We start from the raw sequence: 21,806 nt of genomic DNA on the forward strand, positions 1-21,806 counted from the left end.
GTCGGTTAGTCATGAAGGATAGTAAATTGTTGTTATATGAATTGTGGTCATATGCATGATGGTTATGGTAATTTTACTTAGGTTCTTGATGTTATATGTATCATGTTAACCTGGATTGGTCTTTGTATATGGTTATGGATATGGTATTCAGGTATGAGTCAATATGCTTGTGATATTGTGTCATAATAATATATACCAACTGTGCATATGTGATTGTTATGCATGAATGACATTTTTTTATGAGTTTATGATGTGAACATGTTAGATAGTTATTGTTATGGATATCATGACCTTAATTATGTTTTGGTTGACATGTTGTGAATTTATATCGTGATAATATAGATCAATTGTGTATACAAGATAGCCTCCCCTGAGATACATTGAGGTATGAGTTTGATTATGTCATCTATTTGGTGTTTGAATGTTTGATTATGTCTCCTATTTGGTATGAGATCTTTTATGTTTATACTTGGTCCTTGAATGGTTGATTATGTTGTCTATTTGGTGTTTGAGTGTTTGGTGTCTATTATGTCATTTATCTGTTGTTTGAATGTTTGAGTAGTTGTATGATATGATTTTGTATCTATAAGATTGCATGAAGGAATGATCTTAATTGAGATGATTGCACTAACACATATGTGCTGAGAACAACTGATATGTACTTGAGTGTAAGGTGGTGATAGTTGTAGCATTTTTTTTTATGATTGATGAATATGACTTGATTTTTTATTATGACATGGTTGTTAGACTTGGTAAAGGTTGATTTCGAATTAATAGATATGATGTCTTGATCTTTGGAACATGTGGATGACATGTGTGTTTAGTTACAAGGTAGCGTACTTGGCACAACAAGGTAAGATAATTGGTATATTGTTATAGCTATGTATACACTGACAATTATGTGTTTATTGAAATATGATATAGGGAATTGCATGGAAAAGAGACTGCCATGAAATATTGGAGAAGGATCAAGCTTAGCTTTCCCTTGGAAGCATTGGTAACCCATGGGGATTGAGTTGTGGTGTTTGTTGCTAGTTTTTTGCTTTTGGTCATTGTGATTTGTTTACACTTGACTTGCAGTTTTGATTATGTCTAGTGCATGTCCATACCACTTTATTTGTGGTATCGTATTTGCTATTGGTTTTTGTGTTCTTATTATACTTTGTTTCTTATTCTTTCATTTTATGTTTGAGGGTCTTGGGAATTGGTTGGGAAAGAGGCAAGTTGATGGAGCTTGGGGAGAGTTGTTTGGTATCTGAAAGGTAACGTAAGACCTGGATGAAGCGGGTGGATGTATAACAACAGCTAAAGGAAAGAGTATGATATTCAGTTGGATTGGTGGGGTCCATTGGGGTAAATGGACGATGACAGGAAATTCATGAGAAAGGTAACATGAAAAGTAAGGTAAAAATATTTGAGGTGTCAGATGCCTTCTCTATGTTGGGAACTATTGTTCTCAACATTGTGCATGTTGTGCATGGATAAAGATATTTCTCTTAACATAGACCTTAGGATATTTGGTAATTATGTTGTGATCATGATTATGCTAATGTTTATATATGTATATTTATGTATGTATGTCATTGTCTGACAGGGTCGTCAGAGATCATGATTGCTTTATGCTAATGATTATATATACATATGTATGTATGCCATTTTAGGGTCATTAGAGATCGTGATTATTTTATGCTAATGTTTATATGTGTATATATATGTATTTATGTCGTTGTCTGACAGGGTCATCAAGGATCATTCTTGTGGAGGAATGATTGTTTGTGCAAGTGAATTGCATGAAGAGGTTCCTAGTTTATGAGGAATCAAGTGGGAAGAGTACCCTAGATAGATCGATGAGGTCAATATCATGTGGATATGAAATTAGATTATGAGATTATACTATGTCTATGTTTATGTTATGGATAGGTAATGTTGAGGGATACATCAGCAGAATGAAAGAAGTATGATCCTCGGCATGTTGAGACAAGCATGGATAAGACACTAGAAGCAAGGTTGTTTGGTAAGGATAGTGTGGTCTTAAGATGTGTAGTAATGGTGTTGTGTGCATGTTTCATATATGATGTTGTGTGCATGTTGCATATATGATGTTGTGTGCGAGTTGATTATATAGTGTTGTGTGCGCAATTGCATTTGCAGTGTTGGGTACCGATGGTGTTATGTACATGTTGTGAATGTAGTGCTATGTACATTTCGTGTAGTGTACATGTTGTATATATGGTCCTATGTAAATATGGTGAAGTGTACATGTTGTACATGAAGTGTTGTGTACATATGGTGCAGTGTGCATGATTTTACATGTGGTGTTGCGTGCATGCGGTACATGTGGTGTTGCGTGCATGCGGTACATGTGGTGTTGCGTGCATGCGGTACATGTGGTGTTGCGTGCATGCGGTACATGTGGTGTTGTGTGCATGTGGTGATGTGTACATGTTGTGCAAATGGTGTTGTGTACATGTGGTGCTATGTACATGTCGTATAACTGGTGTTGTGTCATGTTGTGCAAATGGCGTTGTGTACATGTGGTGCTATGTACACATCATACGACTGGAGTTGTGTCATGTTGTACAAATGGTGTTGTGTACATGTGGTGCTATGTACACATTGTATGACTGGTGTTGTGTCCACGTGGTGTTGTGTACAAATTGTGCAAGAGGCATGGTGTACATGTGGTGTTATGCACATGTTGTGCAGGTGGTGTCATGTACATGTGGTGTTGTGTACACATTGTGCAGGTGCCATTGTGTACAAGTGGTACTATGTAAATGTTGTACATGTGGTATTGTTGTGCATGTGGCATTGTATACACGTTGTGAATGTTTTTTTGTGTATATTTGGTATTGTGTTACCGGTATTATGCAGTCATTGTATCGCAACATGTGTATTCATGGTATTGTACAATGTGTACATATATGTGTTGTGTTGTACACAGGGTGCAGGTGTATGTGCTTTTTTTACATCGGGTGTGGTTGTATGTGTTGTGTTGTACACAGAGGGTAGGTGTATGTGTTGTGTTGTACACTGTGTACATGTATGTGTTGTACATTGTGATGGGACAGGCATGTATGGGATTGTCTAGGCCCTTGTGTTGCTATTGAGGGTTGAGATGGTTTAGTCTTTGGATGCCCTTGTTATTGTAATTGAGGGGGAGGTGGTTCAATCTTGGAATTCCCTTGTTGCTTAAAGATAAGGCACTAGGTGCTTATCAGGTTTGGCAACCGATTCAGTATGTGTACAGAAAGGACAAAGAACAAAGGTAGAAGCAAAGAACCATTTGAAAGATAAGTATCAATATTTTATTTCAGTTTTAATTATGCATTCGATCTATGATTCTAATTTATGATGGTTTTGTTTTGAGATAACCAAATGTGATATGCTTGTACGTGGTGATTTGGTCAAAGATATGGTTTGACTTGTTATGGCAGGAAGTAAACACAATTTCAAGTGTACCTTGTTGAAGGGCCACCAATGAGCTATGATTTGAATTTATTTCAATTCATTTTTTCTAATGGAAATTATGTGATTGGTACAGGAAAGCATAAAAGTGCCCAGTTTAGGGTGGTTGAAACTAACTACAAGAATTAGAAGCAGAAAAAGGAACTAAAACAGGCAGCAGTATGTTGGTAAATCACTTCAGGAATAGGGCCATTATGGGACACTAGTACCCAATAGTGTCCATTTATTTCCATGAGCATGTTATGACTGGTATGATGGTTTTGAGTCAGGTATATTCTTTGGTTGTTTGACCTTCCGATGTGAGGAAGCCTTGACAAGGGATGGATCACACAGGATAGGGTATGTTGAGGAACTTAGAAGGTGAGTGATTGCACAGAAGTGGATGAATGGATTGCCCAAGGGATCGTGTAGCAGAGAATGGAAGGTCAAGGGATGAATTTGTTTTGGTCGTTAGAATTTCCAAATGGAATTAGATGCACATTGGGAGTGTTCCCAAGAATAATGAGTCAGTAACTTTTCACTAAGAGGACAAGTGGTGTAGGATAGTAGTGTTGGATCTTGGATGTAGCTTTGACTTTGGCAGTGGATTATGGACTTCCTGAGAAGGACGTGAATCCTGATATTACCTTCAGGGTGGAGGTGTGAGCCTCTAGACTCCCTTGTTGCAGATGCAGGCATTGTATCCTTTTATTTGTTGGTTGAGAAAATGTGCCTATGTGTATGTGTATACTATTGTAAATAATGTATTGAGTTGGATATATAGAGCTCCATAGGCAGTATGGTTATTTGTTGGTTGAATAAATTGTTCATGAGTATATGTGGTTGTTATTGTAAATACTGCAATGATTTGTGTTATAAAGCTCCAGTACATGGTATGATTGTCATGTTTTAAATAGGTTTTTCATTGTAAATGTTGCAACGAGCTAGGCTATAAAGCTCTAGAGGAAGTATGTTTTTTATTTTCAATGGTTTTATTAGGTATACATTTGGTTCAACACCGAGGACGGTGTTCCCCTAAGGGGGAGGGGCCTGTAACAACCCCAGGTTAAAAGGTCATGTAATAAAAGTTAATAAAGGAAAAATAATACCATGGGAAAGGGACGCGTATTCCAAGCATAATGTTGGGAAAAATATCCTAGTGGGCATCACTTGTTGTGTTTTATGGCTAAGAGTAAATTGGAAAAGGAAATTCTAAGGCTTTGGAAAGGCAAAAAGGTATAACTGGCATTTATTTTATGGAAATAATGGAAATTAGGAGAAAAGGAAGGTGAAAGGTCATAGGTTGCATGTGAGGAGGAAAATGAAGGAAAATCATGGAAATTGGAGAAAATAGAGGCCTAATTAATAAAAAGTCTTTTGAGGATCAATTGGTAGTTTTTGTCGGCCTTTTTCCATTTTAGTGATAGAATTTGTCTGAAAGATGAGAAAGCACCAAGAGGAGAAAGAAAGTAAGAAAGGAAGGAAAGGAAAGGAAAGGAAAGGAGAATCAAAGAAGGACAAGGGAAGAAAAGGAAGGTAACAGATTTCATGTGTGATTTCCTAGCTAGTTTTGACATGCATGGTATGTGCATGTTGGTATGTGGTTATTTTGTTGTCATTGGCATGGTTTTTCTAGGATTCGATAGTGGATTTTAGCCTAGCCTTTCCATTTCCAGATAACCATGGTGTGATGGGATTATTTATCGGTTTGAGATTTGGACTATTGGATGGTTTCAGAATCCGAGGTGAGGTGGTCTCAATAAAATTACCAAAGGCCTAGGAATCCCTTGACTGGTAATGTTGGGATATACGGTAAAGCCTAAGGGTGGAGACAGGAAAATTCCTCAAGATTGGTGAAGAAATTTTGAGGTATCCAAGCTTGGTTTGGTTTTGTGATCTTGGCATCAGTTTAGGTGATATCATGGTATGGTGAGGGTGGAGGTGGTTTAACCTTTTCATTCCCTTGGTTGTGTTTGGATTGGTTTATACCATCAGATCCCAAATTCATGCTTGGAATATGGAACGAGGATGTTTGGTGTAAATAAAGATCTGGTTCAACCAATCTATGGTCGGGTGGAACGTGGAAGTCTCGAACCCGGTTGGTAATTGCATAAGGTTAATAGAGGCTAAGTTTCTCTTTCTTTAGGTAAGTAAATGTATTGGTTATTATGTGGCTTTAATGGTTGTTCTCTTATGGTTATTTATCTAGTTATAAGCATGGTTTTATGACATATCTCAGTCATGAATCTATCCATGTTTTCACTCATAACTGCATAAGTAATGAATGAAAGACCTAATTGGTTTTAAGAAAGCTAATGAGAGAAGGTAGTGACCCCTCTTGTTAAATCTTGGATAATTTTTCAGTCCCTTATGTACAGGCTTGCATTCATGGCTTGTAGGTTGCATATCTACCAAGTGTTTGATGGAATTCCTGAAATGGTTGGGCTTGGTTAGGTCAATTCCTTGATTAAGTTTTGTGTTAGAGGATTTGTCTCTGTGTCATTTATCATCTCAGAAGGTCTCATCAAGTTATGGGTAGTGGTTTGGAGACTAGCCCTAAAAAAGTGGCTTAAATATCACAGTCTTGGGCACAACACTAGCTGAAAAAGACTGCAATATCTCCCTTGCAGGAATTCTGGGAGAGACTAGAGGGTTCTAGTCACATGCATGCCTTGTAATGGGAGTGACTGGGGGTTTAACTCATTGAAATGATTGGTTAACTCAGGGGTTGGACAACTGTAGTGTTGGATTAGCTACTGGGAGTCCTGTAGCACCTAAGGGAGGTCTATAAGGTCTTTTTTTTTCAACTCAATTTCCTTCAGTTCATATAGGAGGTTGAATCTTATCGTAGTAACCCCTCAACTAATTTTTACCTGGGTAAGCCAATGAAAAGTGAGTAGATGTGAGAGGAGGCACGTTATAGAATGACAAGACTAAAGGTAAATGGCCACTGAAGCAAAAAAGACCTCATGATGTAGGTGAGAAAGTGAATGTTTCTCCTTACAAGAAGTTTAATAAATTAGAGAAGGGATATGGACCTTAGCCTGCAGAGAAGCATAATAGAGGTGATAGTAGGAGACAATTGCAGTGTTGTATATGTGGCAAGGAGCATCTCAAGAACGGTTGTTTGTCTTATTAGGGTGGTAGGCCTCATATCTATAGTGCATAAGAGGCGTAGACATTTGGGGATGTTAGGAAGAGCATTCCTTGGATTTATGCAGCATTGAATAATAGGCAAGAGGAACACCAGGCATCCAATATTGAGATGCAAGGTAAGCTTTGTGATCGAGTTATTTCTATTTTGATTTACCCTGGATCTAATTATAGTTATGTTAACCCTAACTTGGTGGATAAGTGTGGTTTGAGAAAACAAGTGCATGCAAATTCTTGGCTAGTGCAGTTGGCTACAGGTACTAAGAAAAGAGTTCATCATTGGGTAAGAGCTTGTGCATTTGAGTTGAATGGTATGCCTACAGCAACACATCTAAATGTACTTCCGTTGGGATCATACAGTATGCTTCTGGGAATGGATTGGTTGTATCTTCATAGGACTGAGGTGGATTGTTATGAAAATTATATTGAGCACTTGGATGACAATCGAGAATAGAGAATCTTTCAGGGTGAGAAGAAGGCGACATCAATTAGAAGGGTTAAAACTATGCAGGAAAAGTGCAGTCATAGGAAAGGGTGTGTATTTTTTGCAGTGCATGTTTCCAGTGATAAAGGTAAGGATGTTGAGGATGCGGAAGTATTGAAAGGGTACCTAGTTTTGTAGCAATTTCAGGATGTATTCCTAGTATATATTTGAGAGTTTTTGCCTCACTGGGAAATAGAATTTTCTATTAAGTTGGTACCAGGTGAAACACTAGCATCAAAGGAACCTTACAAGATGAGCACTTCAGAGTTAGTGGAATTGAAGATGTAGTTGAAGGAAATGCTTGAAAAAGGATACATTAGGCCAAGTGCATTACCTTGGGGTGCACCAGTGTTTTTTGTGAAGAAGAAGGATGGTACTCTCAGGTTTTGTATTGATTACATGCAGTTGAATAAGGTGACGATCAAGAACAAGTACTCTTCATCAAGGATCGATGAATTGTTTGATCAGTTGAAGGGAGAAGTAGTGTTCTCGAAGATTGATCTGTGATTAGGATATTATTAGGTACGCATCAAAGAAGATGAGATTTTACAAGACTACTTTCTATGATCCAGGTGGATATTGGTGGCCACCCACCTATTCCACCTAGACCCCTCATTCAATTTCATCAGTTTCCTTAATTATAGCAAGATTTACTATTTTTGGAAATTTTTCAGATCGCGAACTTCTATAGCCGTTTTGAGGCCCTAAACGACGTATTTTGGCAAAATTCCTTTGGTGATTGCTACGAACATTACACTAGAGATTGTAGTCCTTTGAGATATCTTTCCAATGAGGTAGCATAAGTGTCAAACAGAGGTAATATGACCAAGTTACGACCCCGAGAAGTTGGCTTCCCAACTAACCCCAACGGGGCCCATAAACTCTTGGTGTTACATCTCCTTGATTTAGGGTTTTGGTTGTTTAGGGTTTTCCATTATTGTTCAATAATAAAAAAAAATCCATTGAGCCTTATTGTAACTCAGTTCAGAGGCATGTAGCTGCCACATCTCTTCTCAGAGATAAGTGTTAAGTTATGGTATGTTCTATGCTTATAACAGTTTACTTCTTTTTCTTAATAAAGTAAAGTGTAGATAGAACATTAAACGATCGACAAAAAACAAGCGAAGACAAGAGACACAAGATGTGGTGGCTAGCCAGGGACAAACCCCACAATGTGTGGGGAAACCCTTTGATCAAATCTTCTTTTATCTTCAATAATTCAGTAGAGAGAAATAGTACAATAAATCTGATTTATATCTGCAGTAGCAAACCCTAGATCATAAGCATCAACATTAGCGGCTTCATCATCAAACTAGGGCAGACGATATCTCACAAATCGTCTGTCGTATTGACTTGATTCCACCACCAAAAGTTGCGGCTTCCAGAGGAGGTTCAGATGAACCTACAATACAGTTAAAATGAGGATATCTTCTGGTCCACGTAGGTCAAACTTCACTTCTGCAATTGCAGCTTCAGTTTCAACAGCTTCCTTCAAACTAGGGCAGTCGATATCTTGCAAACCGTCCGTTGGATTGACTTGATTCCACCACCAAAAGTTGCGGATTTTAGAGGAAGTTCAGATGAACCTACAGTGTAGTTTATAAGAGGAGACCTTATGGTCCACGTAGGTCGAACTTTACTTCTACAGTTGCAGCTTCAGTTTCAACAGCTTTCGGCTTCACATGTGTGAGGGAGAGACCCTTTTGTGCACATAAGAGAAGAGACTCTTTTCTGCGCAGTAGAGAGAGAGAGATGTGATGAGATGAGTGAGTCCAAATGAGGAAAATTCCTCCTATATTTATACACAACGTTGGTGTTTGAATAGATGTGACTGTGGGGCTTCTGAGCCTACATGAGTTGTAGGTCGACTTGATAATAATTCCATAATCAAAATAAATTCGTATCTCCATGAATAGTTATCGGAATCGGATGATATTTAGATCAATCCTACACCTCTCGACGAGAGGAATATAATGAACATATTATTAGCCATGAATAAGATGACCCACATGAATTGTGGCCCTAGTTTCCAATTTAACACTCCCTCTCAACTAGGGAGAACTTCATCTGCAATCTGTCTGTCAGTCGCTACTATTCATCCACCAAATGCACTGCCTTGTACAGCCTTACCCTTGCCCTGCTCTGCTCTATTCTACTTTGTATTTTTCTGCCCTGTACTGATCTGTATGCCTCTGCTCTGTTATGCTCTGCTTTACTTTGTTTTGTTCTGCTCTGCTTTTGTCTGAACTATGAAAAAGAAGAAATGATCGAGGATGTATCATATTGACTCAATGTCAGTCTCAGGGTATGTACCACTAGTCCCAGACCAGTCTCAACCAACCCAAAGTTAGCATCATAGTGAGTACAACTCCACTGGTCCTAGACCAGAATCATCCTCCACTGACTCAAAGTCAGTCTCAGAGTGCGTACCACTGGTCCCAGACCAATCTCAACCGACCCGAAGTCAGCTTCATAGTAGGTACCACTCCTACCACTGGTCCTAGACCAGTATCGCAGTCTCAGAGAGTGTAGCACTGGTCCCAAACCAGTCTCAACCGACCCGAAGTCAGCGTCATAGTATGGTATAACTCCTACCATTGGTCCCAAACCAATATCATTGATCCCGGATCAATGGAGGTCATCCCAGCGTAGGGAGTATGGTAGATACAACAATGCATCCATTAGTACTACTATGGTCCCTAACTTCATTTCCCTACTCATTGATCAGATGAGAGGTACTTCCCATGAGTCTTAGACTACATGGGTAGGATGCCTCGACAGGAGAACTTAATCAATCCTGTCCTCACAGGAGAACACATCAATCCTGCTACAATCGCCATGGAGAACACATCAATCTAGGCCACCATGGAGAACACAACAATCCAGGCCTCATAGGAGAACACATTAATCCTGCTACAATCGCCATGGAGAACACATCAATCCAAGCCTCACATGAGAACACATCAATCCTGCTACAATCACCATGGAGAACACATCCAGGCCTCTGTTGTGGCCACCAACAACCCCCCTCCTTATTTAGTATTAGCAATAACACTAGCTAAGTGGGGACCCTTAGTAAAAATTCAAAAAATTCAATTAAAACTAATGTATTTTACTCCTTAAGAAAACATCGCATCGCGCGAAGAAGATAGGATATTTCCTTATGAGTAAAATGATAAACTGTGAGAATGCGATGCGAATTCCATCGCATCGCATGCATTAAGAAACGCTCATATTTGAAAAACCTTAAAAAATCGCCAATGGTCGATATGCGATATCTCATATCGCAATATCACATAAAAAACACATAACCATTTAATGATTGTAACAATCTGCGATCTTGCGATTATGCGACAGTGCAATCTGCGATCGCGCGATACAGTAATCTGCGACTCTGTGACAAGCATCATTGGGCAAGCCTGCGATAACACATCTTAATGAAAATGTGATGATGCGATGCTGCGATGCGAATCGCAGAAACTATCCATCGCAGATTTTCCCCGGCTCAACATTCAAGAAAAGTTGTCCATAAACCAAAATTGGATACGCGCTTTAACGAAAATTAATGAATGATACGCCAAGTGTCAATGAAAGACAGTTTTGTGTTTTTCGAAGAGCTAGTTCACGTCAGGTGGCATGTTTTTGTACATCCGTAGAGCTCACAGCTTTCTTGTCAATTTTCATTATCATTACTCTCTCCTCATGTGTGAATTGCAGGAACGAAAAACAGAAACAATATGAAATAATGTGCAGGAAGCAATAAAGGAAAAGGGTAAAGCTCCAAATGCTCAGAAACAGAGAAGAGATGCCCTCATAAACGGATACCGCATGCAACAAAGCCACAAATTCCAGAGCGCTGCTGAGCTATCCATTACAGATCTTTCAGTCAGAGCCATGGTTGAATGAGTAGTTGAACAATGCTGATATCAACAGGCGATTTAACGCTCAAGGTCAGAAGCTCACGAAAGCAGTATGTTTACAAAATTTTGAAGCTTATACCTGGTGAAGGAAAAGGCGCTAAAGGTGAAAAACGCACCAGAAAGGCCCGAATCAAAGAACGGAGGCAGTTTCTGATGCGCGATTAGCACCTAGCGCTAATCGCGCATCGCTGAGAAAATTGCTCAAAAAGAAAAGTCCCTAACTGCTCAGTCACTCATAAGCCCAGAAAACGCAAGAAAGCAAATGCAGAAGAAATTCGAGGATTAACCAAGTAGAACTTGGATTATTACTGGACATACACAGTAAATCCACAAAGGCGGAGGATGATTCTCAAGTATATTTTCTATTTTGCTGAAAAGATGGTGCCAGCTCTTGCCATTTCTGTTTGCTTAGCTCAACCAAAATCGAAAGACAGTCAGCCGACTCAACCCAGGCAAATATTGAATGCTCGCAACATTAAGGAGCAAATGCAGAAATAGTTAGATATTAGATTTAATTTTTAGAAATAGTTTTGCTTAGAAAAAGGGCGGTCATTTAAACCGTATCCTGAATCTGTGTAATTAAGTTATTTAGTTAGTAGTATTTAAACCCTTCTCATGCATTTAGAGAAGGGTCCAGAAATTTATCAAAAACTTGTCCTCAGAACATGAACTTTTGCACCCTCAGAGGAGGTTTTGGTGAATGAATGGATGAAGATTTGTTAATGTTTGCATTTGATATCTGCTACTGATGTTGCACTTCTGTACTCTTAGTAGATGTTAGAGCAAGGAGAGATAAATCATTGTTGCTTGAAGCTTATGAGTAGGACCAGTCATAAATGGTACTTTTATCTCTTGACCATTTCTGTTTATATGTTAAAGTGATATACAGTTTTTAGTTGTTTATATGTTATTGCATGAATGCTTGAGTTATCATTTGGCACTTTTGTACGGTGGTAGCTATTTATTTATGTTTAATGTATGAATAGCTTATTATGCGATATGTTGTTCACAACTGTCTCGCCTAACTTTTTATGCGAAGTGGTTCATCTTAATTGATTTCCTTTCTTATAATCGATGAATGATCTTTATTACCAGTTGTTATTTGAAATCTCTTTAGATCGCATAATAGAAGAATTACATCCCGGGTTAGCATAGATTTAGATGTGTTGTTTTTTAGATTACAATAGCATAGAATTAGATTAAAGTTTGAATTAGAATAGCTTAGATAGGAACTGTTAGATCAGCAACATCCAATTCTACACACACACACCCATAGATTGGGAAACTGGTCCCATTATCCCCAGTCGGACCCGCTATACCAAACGGATAAGGAGCTGCCAACCAAGGTCTGGACTGGGTGGGTATCCCCCTTGTTGTCGACCCAATTTTCAGGGCTTCAACATATTTGGCGCTAGAAGGAGGGCCTGAACTATGAATGGCAAGTAAATCCAAATCTGAATACCATTCTGAGAGTAAATTGCCCTCATCATCTCCCCCGACTTCCCCATTACATTTAAATCCAGAGTTAGAAGTCGCCTTAGTATCAACCGTTTCTACACACCCTGATATTTCAGAACAATCTACCGTTGAACTTCCTGAAGTCGAATCCTTGATTCACAAACTTCAACGATTTTCCATTTCTTCTCAGAAACCTGATAAATCTCAAGGCAGCATGACTTCACAGTACAACCCTGCTCATCCCCTGACCAGGCTAAAGAGTGAAAATTTTGGCGTCCAGCCAACCGAATTACCTCTTCCCACCAGGAAAAGAGCGAGGAAATCACCGCAAGAGTCTAACAGTGAGACTCTTTCATCTGCATCATCCATCTCAACTACTTCACCACGAAGTCAACCATCCACACCTCCACTCCAGATCATCGTCCATCCGTCCACTGGAACCCCCACAACCCCTCTTCAATCATCTACGATCATAGTATCCTCATCCTCCCAGCCACAGGTATCATCTTTTGCACTTTCCTCTGTTAGCAGTTCAACAATGGCCCAGTCTCCATGGAATAAACCTGGGGCAGTCTTAATGCCTACACCCTTGAGTCAAATACCGGCCCATCCTAAGAAATGGCTACCTAAATTCAATCCCGAGGCAGGCATGCTAGCAGAAGAGCACATAAACAACTTCATGCTTTCCATTAATCTCAATGGAGTTACTAATGAAGATGTTGTTGTTCGGCTTTTTCCCTATACACTGCAAGGAACAGCTGGGTCATGGTATTTTTCTTTACCCTCCGGATCCATCACAAGTTGGGACATCTTCCAGGACCAATTCCTAACTAAGTTTGGTGATGACAGGTCGACGGCAACATTAATCAATGACCTATCCAATCTTAAAGCCGAAGCTAGAGAGCCTATTAAGGATTTCAATTTACGGTTCAACAAAATTTTCAACAAAATTCCTACTGCTTCCCAGCCCAGCGAAGAAGTACGATGTGAATGGTATATCACCGCTCTACCATCGAACATAGCAATCTTTGTGGACAGGGCAAATAAAATAACCTTAGCTGATAACATGAAAGAGGCGATAGCAGTAGAGAAGCGAATAATAGCCCTAGAAAAGAGATCCGCGATAGAGGAACGTAAGTCCAAAAAAGTCACCTTCAAGGAAGACTCCAAGAAGAAACAAGCAAAAGATCCTTTTGATTTGGAAGGATTGCAGAAAGTTCTAAAGACCATGTCCAATGAGATGGTCGACATAAAAAAGAAAGTAGCAGAAACTTCTTCAAAAAATCCCTATAGAGCTTTTAAAAGAGGTCCTTCAACGGATGCAAAGCCACCCAATGCCATTTCAAATGCTGAATCCGAGGAAGAGGAAGAGGAAATTGCCACTGAAGGGCAAACCGATGACGAAGAAGTTGTGGAATTACAAGGAATGTGGGATTTCATCCTCCCACAAGAAGAATATCAAGAAGTATTTCCAGTTAGCACATGAAGCAAAAATCAGCTTGATCCTCCCCAAACTACCCCTAAGCCGAAGAGCGCAAGCTCTGCAACAAAGGATAAAGTCGCAACAAAGAAAACGACATCTAAAGTGACTCAAACTAGCCCAATCCATGCAGATGAAACAACTCCATCGAAAACACTGATAGTGTCGGATGAAATGGAGTACAATATTATTGATGACATGAAGAAGACTAGGGCTAATATCACCCTTTACGAACTGAGCAAGTTGAAACATCAACAGAAGATAATGATGAAAGAATTACATGCCGTACCAGTTGCACTTTTGCCTGCCGTTGTACTTTCTCAAGCTTCCCATAACATGGGAAGACCTCCAACTAACGCGATCAGTAAGATTGATCCAAATGACATCGCCCTAATTGGAGGAAGATCAAGATCTCACACTCCCTCGTTTCTCCTTACTTATGAAATCTTCAATAAAAATGTGCACAATTGTTTGGTAGATTTCGGTGCTTAATCGAATATTTTACCCAAATCTATATGTGCCAAATTAAATGTTCAACCATAGAAATCCGCAGTGCGCATAGTTCAGCTAGATCGATCTCAAGTCGAAGTGAATTGCGAACTAAATCAAGTAACCATAAGATTGTCATCCAACCCGAAGGTATGTCGGGTTATTGACATTCTAGTTACTGATATCCCAGAATTTTATGGCTTAATTCTTAGCAGGGATTGGTCAGAAAAACTCCATGGATACTTCGCAACCGACTGGTCGCATATGTGGCTGCCCTACAACGGTAAACCGAATCAAATAAAAGTTGAACAAGAGCTACACCAAAAGTACATAGTAATGGAGTTAGAGGGAGAAAATGAACCGGTAGCATATAACAGCAGCATTATTGGCAATTACTCGGTAGATTCTTTCCTCGGCAATTTCAATGCTCATGCGTCACCCTATTTAGAACACTCTGTTTTGTCCCAAGTCGAAAATTTTTCTCGAACTGATAGTTCGAAATGTATCAATTTTTTAGATAAACCTGTAAATAAATCTTTGTTTTGGAAATTATTTTTTGATGGCTCTAGATCTAATGAAGGAGCAGGAGCAGGATGCATTCTGATTAGTCCAGAAGGAGATAAAATCATGCTCACATGCAGACTTGAATTCGATTGCACAAACAATACAGCAGAATACGAGGCTTTGGTTCAAGGCCTGTACAAAGCAATCGGGTTAGATGTCAAGTATCTTCAAGTCTTTGGAGACTCTGAGATTGTGGTTAAGCAGGTACGTAACACTATACATTGCTTATCAGGTCATTTAAAACACTATCAATCCTTAGTACAAGATCTGACTGAGCATTTCATAGCGTTTAATATTTCTTCAATCCCCAGACTCCAAAACGCAAGTGCAGACCTTTTGACTAACGTAGCTTCTAAGCTTATTCCCTCCGAAGATTTTAGTCCAGATAGGTTCTCAATAGAATTAATCTTTAGACCGTCCATTCCTGACAACATCACAAATTGGAGAGTATTCAATGACGATCCCGATATCGTAAATTTCCTCACCTCTGAAGGATCCTACTCCAATCAAATAATTGATGAAGACCAGCACAATCGACAATTGCAACAAAATAGCACTAATAATGTTATACCTAAGTCGGTGGTCAAGTTAGAAGACTTATACGATTTGAAAGATCGATTTAAGAGGTCTACCAATTCAAAACTCTACAGTTCAACCTTGAACTACGAATTAGTAAACCTGGGGACCGATGCTAAACCACAAAACATTAATCTAGGCCTCGACCTAGCCCCTGAAGAGAAACTAGCGTATATTCGTCTTTTGAGACAATATAAAAATGTTTTTGCCTGGAATTATGATGAGCTGAAAACATACGACACTTCTATCATTCAGCATACTATTCCCATGATCGATAACGAAAAACCTGTCCAACAAAAGCTAAGAAAGATCCACCCCAATTTAGAAAATCAGATAAAAACTGAGCTCAATAAGTTATTGAAAGCCAGGATAATCTTTCCCTTCAGGCATTCCAAATGGGTCTCCAATATGGTACCCGTTAGAAAGAAAAACGGAGATATTAGGATTTGCATTGACTTTCGGAACCTTAACAAAGCCTGTCAAAAATATAATTTTCCTCTTCCACCTATGGAGCAGATACTGCAGGCAGTGGCGGGCTCAGAATTAATGTCTTTCTTGGATGGATTTTCAGGATACAATCAAGTGTTGGTACATCCTGATGATCAGTTGAAAACCACATTCAGAACTAAATGGGGCACATATGCATATCGGAAGATGCCATTTGGTTTGATTAATGCTGGTGCAACATTTCAGAGAGCCATGGACATCGCATTCAAAGGTTTATTCAATAAATCTGTAGTAATTTATTTGGATGATATAACAGTGTACTCGAAGAAGTGAAATGACCATCTCAAAGACCTGAAACAAATCTTTCAACGATGTTTAAGGTATGGAATTTCACTTAACCCAAAGAAATCTTTTTTCGCGCTAAGTGAAGGGAAACTTCTAGGATTCATAGTGTCAAAATCCGGTATCCACATTGATCCCGACAGAATCAAAGAAATTTCTGAAATATCCCTACCTCATAACAAAAAAGCCATGCAATCTTTCCTTGGTCAAATCAATTTTGTAAAGAGATTCGTTCTAGATTTTTCATGAATCGTGTCTCCTTTGCAAACCATGATTAAAAAGAATTCAAATTTTAAATGGGGTCAAGATGAACATGAAGCATTCAACCTAATCAAGCAAGTTGTTATTAATGCTCCATCTTTAGCAACCCCGAATTTTTCAGAGCCTTTTATTGTATACACATTTGCTTCAGATAAGTCATATGCTGCGATTCTAACTCAAGCGAATCAAGAAAAAGTGGAAGCTCCAATTGTGTTTTTTAGCTCAAATTTACAGGGTGGTGAACTCAATTATTCAGACGTGGAGAAACAGGCTTATGCTGTGTTCAAAGCGGTCAAATACTTCATACCTTTCTTACTTAAAACCCATACTAAGATCATAGTACCGTTTCAAGTGGTAAGAAATCTTCTAGTACAGAAAGATGTGGGTGAGAAAAGGGCTAATTGGGTTACTGCCTTACAGGAATATGACCTTGAGATCAAACTAGCAAACATCGTAAGAGGTCAAGGCTTCTGCAAAATGTTGGCCGGAGCATCGCAAATTTCTGAAATTCCATCTGAAGAGGTACAAATGTGTGAGGTAAGCCTAAACGATGCAGAATCACTATATGCTGATGTCATTTATTATCTTAAGAATGGGTATGCTCCTTCACTCCTTGATCATACTAAGAAAAGAGCTCTAAGATTGAAAGTTAAACAATATCAGCTCATAAATGATATTCTTTTTAGAAAAAATTATGATTATGTTCTTCTTAGGTGTCTTGAGAAAGCTGAAGCTGAAAAAGTTTTGCAGGAACTTCACGATGGGCCAGCAGGCGGACACTATGTTGGAGATGCTACTGCACATAAAATCTTACGCGCAGGATATTACTGGCCCACGCTGTTCAAAGACTCGCACAGTTACGTGAGGAGATGTCAAGTCTGCCAAACTACTGCTGGAAGACAAAAGAAGCCGTCCATGCCACTACATCCAGTAAACATCGAGCAACCTTTCGGTCAATGGGGCTTGGACATAATAGGTGAGATCGTTCCTCACTCTTCTAAGCAACATAGATACATCCTCACGGCAACAGATTATTTTACTAAATGGGTAGAAGCAGTTCCGCTCAAGACGGCTAATTCTAAAAATATTATTGAGTTCATAGATCAATTTATAATCACTAGGTTTGGATTGCCATCCACTTTAATGTTTGATAATGCATCATACTTTTCTGGAAATGCAATGACTAAATTTGCACTTAAAAGAGGATTCAAACTTAAATATTCGGCCAATTACTATCCGCAAGGTAATGGGTTAGCTGAGTCAAAAAATAAAAACCTAATCAGGATTATTAAAAAAACAGTTGACGAGAATCAAAAGAATTGGCACAAGGCTTTGATATATGCTTTATGGGCAGATAGGATAACGCAAAAAGCTTCTATCGGCACTTCTCCCTTTAATTTAGTTTATGGGAAAGAAGTGGTTCTTCCGACTCACTTAGCCAGTCCTTCTTTGTCTTTAGTACAATACATTGATGAAGTACCCCTTCCTCCCTACAGCTGAGACAAATGGAAATAATTAAATTAGAAGAGCAACGAGAACAAGCTAAGAAAACACACGCTCATCATCAAGCACTAGTAAAATCCTCTTTTGATTCAAACATAATGACCAGAAAAGATTTTCAACTGGGAGATTTAGTTTTAAAGTGGGATAAGGCTCATGAAGAAAAGGGAAAACATACAAAATTTCAAAGGATGTGGCTTGGTCCTTTTCAGATTGTTGAAGTCATAGGTCCATCAACATTTGTGTTACAGGATTTAGCAAGTAAGAGGGATCCTTTGCCTGTTAATGGACAAATTGTCAAGAAATATTTTCCATAGAAGATTATTCTTCTATTTTTGTAGAATAGTTTTTCTTTTCATAATAAAACCAGTTGTGAGTGGTTACATTAGTTATTTACAAAAAAGACACGAAATTCTCTTTCAGATTTGAACTTTTCGCTTGTATAAATAGCAAATCTTTTGGAAAAATGATCTTTATTATTGACAGATATAGTTAAAAAGCTTTAGCCTAGATATGATACTAGTTTCAACTTCAAAAAATTTGATGAAAGCAACCTTTAGTGAAGAAATTGTTTTATCTCAGTACAATGAAAGGTATCAATAACAAAATAAAGATTCTCTGTAGAACAGTAGTTTCCAAAAACTCTATTATTGTCATCCAGAGCTATCTTAAGGAAACAATGACTTCCTCCCTGCTAAGGAAATCGCAGCCTTCAGAGGAATAATCCAAGGATACACTTTATCTTGAAGAATGAGAGGTCTCATCACGAGCCAGCTTATCATGATCACAGATATTATAACTTGCTGACTTTGCCAATACTGTCCACCACAACAGGGCAATGACTCAAGATTGTTGCAATCAAAAGACAAGGGGTCTCATCACGAGCCAGCTTGTTCAGCAAAGTTATAAATCAAGTGAGTGACTGTGTCATAATTTGGCTACCAAACCAAGACATTGTTCTTTAAGAATAAAAAGAAAGTCAAAGCAATAAGTGTGGATATGGATTTTTCTTTGATCACTAAGAACACCTTAAGTATGATACAGGATCATTGCTGGGTAACAGGTAACCTTGTCGAGGCTATAAATGCCTGCTGGCAGCAGAGGCTCTACCTACGACAAATGAGCATATTTAAAACTGGTTTACAGAGGAGACTTTGTTTTATCTTTACAAGACCAAGTAATGGCTGATGTAAATACAAGGACTAGCCTAAGGAAGCAAATAATTAGAATAGAAAGAGGTTGAAACAAAATATCATTGACAGTTTAGAGCATAATGTACTCTATCTTTCCATAACAAAGTTTAATTTTCTGAAAAATTTTCTATTTTGGAAGTTTGAAAAATTCAATAGGAAAACAGAGATAACTGGTTCTTCCAAGTGAATCGCCAATTGTTGTGGCCACCAACAACCCCCCTCCTTATTTAGTATTAGCAATAACACTAGGTAAGTGGGGACCCTTAGTAAAAATTCAAAAAATTCAATTAAAACTAATGTATTTTACTCAAGAAAAAATCGCATCGCGCGAAGAAGATAGGATATTTCCTTATGAGTAAAATGATAAACTGCGAGAATGCGACGCGAATTCCATCGCATCGCATGCATTAAGAAACGCTCATATTCGAAAAACCTTAAAAAATCTCCGATGGCCAATATGCGATATCGCATATCACAATATCGCATAAAAAACACATAACCATTTAACGATTGTAACAATCTGTGATCTTGCGATAACACGACAGTGCAATCTGCGATCTTGCGATCGCGCGATACAGCAATATGTGACTCTGCAATAAGCGCGATCGGGCAAGCCTGCGATAACACATCTTAATGAAAATGCGATGATGCGATGCTGCGATGCGAATCACAGAAACTGTCCATCGCAGATTTTCCCCGGCTCAACATTCAAGAAAAGTTGTCCATAAACCAAAATTTGGTACGCGCTTTAATGAAAATTAATGAATGATACGCCAAGTGTTAATGAAAGACAGTTTTGTGTTTTTCGAAGAGTTAGTTCACATCAGGTGGCATGTTTTTGTACATCTGTAGAGCTCAGAGCTTTCTTGTCAATTTTTATTATCATTACTCTCTCCTCATGTGTGAACTGCAAGAACGAAAAACAGAAACAATATGAAACAATGTGCAGGAAGCAATAAAGGAAAAGGGTAAAGCTCCAAATGCTCAGAAACAGAGAAGAGATGCCCTCATAAATGGATACCGCATGCAACAGAGCCACAAATTCCAGAGCGCTGCTGAGCTATCCATTACAGATCTTTCAGTTAGAGCCATGGTTGAATGAGTAGTTGAACAATGCTGATATCAACAGGCGATTTAACGCTCAAGGTCAGAAGCTCACGAAAGCAGTATGTTTACAAAATTTTGAAGCTTATACCTAGTGAAGGAAAAGGCGCTAAAGGCAAAAAATGCACCAAAAAGGCCCGAATCAAAGAACGGAGGTAGTTTCCGATGCGCGATCAGCGCCTAGCGCTAATCGCGCATTGCTGAGAAAATTGCTCAAAAAGAAAAGTCCCTAACTGCTCAGTCACTCATAAGCCTAGAAAACGCAAGAAAGCAAAGGCAGAAGCAATTCGAGGATTAACCAAGTAGAACTTGGATTATTACTGGACATACACAGTAAATCCACAAAGGCAGAGGATGATTCTCAAGTATATCTTCTATTTTGCTGAAAAGATGGTGCCAGCTCTTGCCATTTCTGTTTGCTTAGCTCAACCAAAAGCGGAAGACAGTCAGCCGACTCAACCCAGGCAAATATTGAATGCTCGCAACATTAAGGAGCAAATGCAGAAATAGTTAGATATTAGATTTAAATTTTAGAAATAGTTTTGCTTAGAAAAAGGGCGGTCATTTAAACCGTATCCTGAATCTGTGTAATTAAGTTATTTAGTTAGTAGTATTTAAACCCTTCTCATGCATTTAGAGAAGGGTCCAGAAATTTATCAAAAACTTGTCCTCAGAACATGCACTTTTGCACCCTCAGAGGAGGTTTTGGTGAATGAATGGATGAAGATTTGTTAATGTTTGCATTTGATATCTACTACTGATGTTGCACTTCTGTACTCTTAGTAGATGTTAGAGCAAGGAGAGATAAATCATTGTTGCTTGAAGCTTATGAGTAGGACCAGTCATAAATGGTACTTTTATCTCTTGACCATTTCTGCTTATATGTTAAAGTGATATACAGTTTTTAGTTGTTTATATGTTATTGCATGAATGCTTGAGTTATCATTTGGCACTTTTGTATGGTGGTAGCTATTTATTTATGCTTAATGTATGAATAGCTTACTATGTGATATGATGTTCACAACTGTCTCTCCTAACTTTTTATGCGAAGTGGTTCATCTTAATTGATTTCCTTTCTTATAATTGTTGAATGATCTTTATTACCAATTGTTATTTGAAATCTCTTTAGATCGCATAATAGAAGAATTACATCCCGGCTTAGCATAGATTTAGATGTGTTGTCTTTTAGATTACAATAGCATAGAATTAGATTAAAGTTTGAATTAGAATAGCTTATATAGGAACTGTTAGATTAGCAACATCCAATTCTACACACACACACCCATAGATTGGGAAACTGGTCCCATTATCCCCAGTCAGACCCGCTATACCAAATAGATAAGGAGCTGCCAACCAAGGTCCGGACCGGGCGGGTATCCCCCTTGTTG

Source organism: Pinus tabuliformis, chromosome 7 (genome assembly GCF_031772625.1).
Source record: "Pinus tabuliformis cultivar Carrire ecotype Pingquan chromosome 7, CPIR1, whole genome shotgun sequence".
NCBI classification, from domain to species: Eukaryota; Viridiplantae; Streptophyta; class Pinopsida; order Pinales; family Pinaceae; genus Pinus; species Pinus tabuliformis.